The sequence below is a fragment of the Procambarus clarkii genome, chromosome 29, assembly GCF_040958095.1.
Source record: "Procambarus clarkii isolate CNS0578487 chromosome 29, FALCON_Pclarkii_2.0, whole genome shotgun sequence".
Taxonomy (NCBI): Eukaryota; Metazoa; Arthropoda; class Malacostraca; order Decapoda; family Cambaridae; genus Procambarus; species Procambarus clarkii.
Genome location: NC_091178.1, coordinates 4,598,976 through 4,604,665, shown reverse-complemented (window position 1 = coordinate 4,604,665; position 5,690 = coordinate 4,598,976).

The following is a 5,690-nucleotide window of genomic DNA, read 5'->3' as shown; positions in this document are numbered from 1 at the left end:
CTCTCGTCCTCGTGAGGACGAGGTACACAACAGAGGTACACAGAGGTACACAACAGAGGTACACAGAGGTACACAACAGAGGTACACAACAATGTAAGGTGTACTCTCGTCTCCTCAATGTACCTTCTTGTATATAATTTAATAAAATATGTTTATGGTTGGGGGGCCAGACGCTTGAGGACAACCTTATTTAACTTTGCAGGGTGACATGTGGGTGTTAGAGGACTGTTATCACTGGGTCAAGGTCAGGTTTTCTTGAGGGGGGGGGGAGGTTTCTTGAGATGATTTCGGGGCATAGCGTCTCCGCGGCCCGATCCTCGACCAGGCCTCCTTTTTGTTACAGATCCCCAGGAAGAAGCCCGTAGGGTCCATTACCTTCCCCCTTTAAGTGGGATCCGCTCCCATGGCGACTCCCATGAAGTTGAGGGGACATTAAATAGTGGCCGCAGCGCCAATAGAGCGTCAGGATCTGCTCATAATATAACAGAATTCAGATATTGCGCTGCAAAAACGCATGTTCTGAAGCCAATGTTGCGCTCAAGAGGCGCTTAATGTAAACATCATTTTTACCTTCATTTTAACGAAATTTTACTTCGCTTTATTCTTCACATTACTATCGTTTAGTTGATCAATATATTTCCCCCTTATTTTCATCGGTTTCTTGCATTGTTTATTGGTCCATGTCACCATCGTTCTTTATTTTTTTCATCTTACCTTTTAATATTGCCTCGTTCTCTGACCATAATGAACCCCACAACAAAAGCGAGCAGCCCTTACCTCTTCCTGGGGCTTCATCAAGAAGACAATGCCATCATTAGCGCACAAAGGCTTCTTCTCGAGCCTCCCCCTTCCCCCCCTCCCCCCCCCCCCCCGGGGCCAGGTACGCTAAATTAAACTCACCGAGTCCAGGAATTCCTATGGTTCATGGTTCCTGGAAGTCTGACGTCCGTGAAGCCTTAAGACTTTACCTACTTTATCAGTTCAGAGTCTTGTGTTGTAATGAGATCAGGAGGCCGTATGTTGTAATGTGATTCAGGAAGTCATATGTTGCAATGTGCTTCAGGAAGTCATATGTTGCAAAGTGTTTGGAAAGTTAGATGTTTATGAGACAATATAAATCTCTGCCACATAAGTGTAAAAGTTTTATATTCCATCCCGTTCTCATAACCAATGGCCAATGGCTCGTTAATCGAGACGATAAACCCCTTGTTTACGACAAGCCATCCTCCAAGCCATGACATAAATCAAATAATAACCTACTAACAGAACGAATCTTTCATACGATATAATTAAAAACAAAATCTATACTATAAATTAGTATTATTATTATGGGTTCATGCATAGTTAGACTTAGGGAAGGTTAGGTTAGGTTAGGTTAGGTGATGTGGTTACACTGATTTTGTGCAACCCGTCCTCGACTCAAGTCCATTACATCCAGCGGTCAACCCCACAGACGCATTCATAAATTTTAACATGCTGTTCATTCAAAACGGGAATTTTCTCAAGTATAAATTAATATTATAATATATTTAGCATATTGTGCATATATAGGCATAGGATAGGTTAGGTGTTTAGGTTCTGTTGGCGATTATTTGTATTTGTAGTACGTGGGTGAAGCATTTATAGCGTTGTGGTTCGAACAAAATTCGTCAGTGAAGCACTTGTTCCGGATATGTTCGAACTTCAGCAGTTGTGAGTCGTGTGTAAATCGCTTTTCATTCATAAACAGTGGGTTTGGCGGGTGCATGGAATGGACTTTTGGGTCTTTGTTTGGAGGACGAGCTGCTGTAAATGCCAGCCCGTCCTCCAAACAAAAACCCAAAAGTGATTCTATGCACCCGCCAAACCCACTGTTTATGAATGAAAAACGGTTTACACACGACTCACAACTGATTTCGTTTGAACACTTCCAGAACAAGTGCTTCACTGACGAATTTTGTTCGAACCACAACGCTGTAAATACTTCACCCACGTTCTACAAATACAAATAATCGCCAACAGAACATGAACACATAACCTAACCCACGCCTAGCTATATATAGAACTTTAATATGTAATAATATTAATTTACGTATGACAACAAACTTATTTGTAATGCACAATACGTAAACAATTATGAATGCGTCTTGGGGGACGATTGCTGCTTTAACGAGCCTGGCCTGAGGACAGGTTATTAAGTGCTTCGCCCTAGGATTGCAAACACAAATAGCTGCCAACAGAACCTAGACACATAAACTAACCTATCCTAGGCATAACTATACACACAATCATTAATATACAATATTAACACACATTCGAGAAAATGTAGTTTAGGTTCCCCCCTCCCCTATGTGTTAAAGCTGTGTGATGGTAATCTTGGGCATGGTATTTATCAAGCCGTTCAGGCTTGTTCGCATATATATATATATATATATATATATATATATATATATATATATATATATATATATATATATATATATATATATATATATATATATATATATATGTCGTACCTAGTAGCCAGAATGAACTTCTCGGCCTACTATGCAAGGCCCGATTTGCCTAATAAGCCAAGTTTTCCTTAATTAATATATTTCCTCTAATTTTATTCTTATGAAATGATAAAGCTACCCATTTCATTATGTATGAGGTCAACTTTTTTTTTTATTGTAGATAAAATTAACGTAGATATATGACCGAACTTAACCAACCCTACCTAACCTAACCTAACCTATCTTTATAGGTTAGGTTAGGTTAGGTTAGGTAGCCGAAAAAGTTAGGTTAGGTTAGGTTAGGTAGGTTAGGTAGACGAAAAACAATTAATTCATGAAAACTTGGCTTATTAGGCAAATTGGGCCTTGCATAGTAGGCTGAGAAGTGCGTTCTGGCTACTAGGTACGACATATATATATATATATATATATATATATATATATATATATATATATATATATATATATATATATATATATATATATATATATATATATATATATATATATATATATATATATATATATATATATATATATATATATATATATATATATATATCACAGATTTCTCAGGTCAGGTGATACAAATAGTTTCTATTACATTTCTTATCTGTAACTAACCTGTAAGTAAGGATAACAGGGCGTCGACCAAACTACGAATAACAGGACATCATCCCACCTAAAGATAGCAGAACATCGTTCTAATTAAGGATAACAGAGCATCGACCCAACTAAGGATATCAGGGTCACAACCAAACTAAAGATAACAGGGGCAGCGTCTCAACAAGAGCGGGTGTCAATCAGACATAAACGTTAATTTAGTATATATAAGTTTACGCAAAATACTCAATTTGGAATTTGAGGGAAATTACTATATATTGTTGATTTCAACTTGAACTCATTTTATTTCATTAACTCTTGTGAATAAGTCAAGAAAAGGAAATCCATTCCAATAATAAAATGTTGTCGATTTTTGACCAGAACACACACTAGAAGTTGAAGGGACGACGACGACAAAATGTTGTCCTTTGTCCAGTCTTAATTACTGCACTAATTTAATCACAAGCCTTACATCCATTATTAACAAGGTATGTGTAGTTATAAATTCGGTTAACACCAATTAAATTGCAAATAAATGGAAAGATTTTTTGTTAAATATTGTCACATTGCAAATATTAATTAATATCCAGTTATTAATAAAGGTAATATAAAGGCATGCAATTGTTTAATCACTTGCTGAGTGAAATCAACATATTTACATGACTGGATGTTGGTGGTAATTGGATTGACCCATTAACGAACACACACGTGTATCCTGTCTGCATGTATCTGGTGACCCCCACTTACATCAAGGGTCATGCACCGCCCCCCATCTTGAGACCCACCTAGGAACCCAGCACGCCAGTACTAGCAAGATCACCGAGGACCCACACCAGTAACTAGCAAGATCACCGAGGACCTCGTCAGTACTAGCAAGATCACCGAGGACCTCGTCAGTAACTAGCAAGATCACCGAGGACCCCACCAGTAACTAGCAAGATCACCGAGGACCCCGCCAGTAACTAGCAAGATCACCGAGGACCTCGTCAGTAACTAGCAAGATCACCGAGGACCCCGTCAGTAACTAGCAAGAACACCGAGGACCCCGCCAGCACTAGCAAGATCACCGAGGACCCCACCAGTAACTAGCAAGATCACCGAGGACCCCGCCAGTAACTAGCAAGATCACCGAGGACCCCGTCAGTAACTAGCAAGATCACCGAGGACCCCGTCAGTACTAGCAACATCACCGAGGACCCCGCTACTAGCACTAGCAAGAGGCCTTTATCGTATCGACATAGTGGATCTTGGTGGAGGTGAAGGGCTGCGTCACCCACTCCGTCAGGGTCACCAGGCTGAAGCTGCCCACACGCAGGCAGTCACGCTGGAGGAGACCAAGAGATAAATACATTATTAAAGTGATATCATTTTGCAGGAAGTTATGTAATGCTGCGAAGTTCTTGTAACTTGATATATTAGTATTTTAACGTTGCAACAAAAAATTTTAATGAAAAGTTATAGTTATTTTCTAGTAAGAAAAGAAATAAAAAAAATAGTTGTTTATTAGTAAAAAAGAAAAAAGATAGTTGATTATTAGTAACAAAAATAAAACAAGATTGTTGTTTATTAGTAAAAATAAAATAAAAAAGTATAGTTGTTTACTAGTAAAAAATAGTTGTTTAATAATAAAAAAATAAAAATAATAAAAAGATAGTTGCTTACTAGTATAAAAAAAATTATCATTTTGATGACTGAGAAAATGTTTGTGAGAAGGCGACTGAGCAAATGTTTGTGAGAAGGCGACTGAGCAAATGTTTGTGAGAAGGCGACTGAGCAGAAAATGCTGAGTGAAAAGACGTTTGTTTGTGTAACTGAGTTAATAAAATTTGAAGTAAAACATATGACAACCATATGTTGGAGGAGGCCAGGAGGCCTGGTCGACGACCGGGCCGCTGGGACGCTAAGCCCCGGAAGCCCCCTCAAGGTAACCATTAATTGTAAGGATTTTTGTTTAAAGGGCTTAATATAGAGAGGAAGAGAGAGAACCACTGAAGGAAGAAAGCAAAGTAAAAACCAAAAAGAGAACTCTTTGCTTTTACTATCCACCTGTTTCATATACAGACGAGAAATTGCAACCAGATGCGCATAAGAACATTATAAAGACAACTGAGGAAGGCCTTGTGGCGTCCATGATGATTGATTGATGAATTTAAGCCACCCCAAGAGGTGGCACGGGCATGAATAGCCCGTAACCCCCATAATAGACAGATACGATTGATATCGTCAGAAATTCATTCATACATATGTCTTACTGATGCTTGGGAACTGCTATGGGTTATAGCAATTCTCAAGCGTCCCAAGCAGTTCTTTGGGTTAATTTCTCCCGTAGTTTGTTCTGTATAACAATAACTCTACAACCAAATCAGTATTTATCCAGACTTTTCCTGATTTCAACCTATCGAATTTATATCCATTGTTTCGTGTTCTAGATTACTGTTGATATATTTAAAACCTTGTTTATATCCCCCCTTTGTCATACACTTTCATCCATTTGAATACTTTAGTTATGTTACCTCCCTATTCTTGTCTTTCTTAAGAATGTAAATTAAGATAGCAGACACTAAATCACAATAACAGGACTGAACAGTACACATCCAACCCACACACATGAAA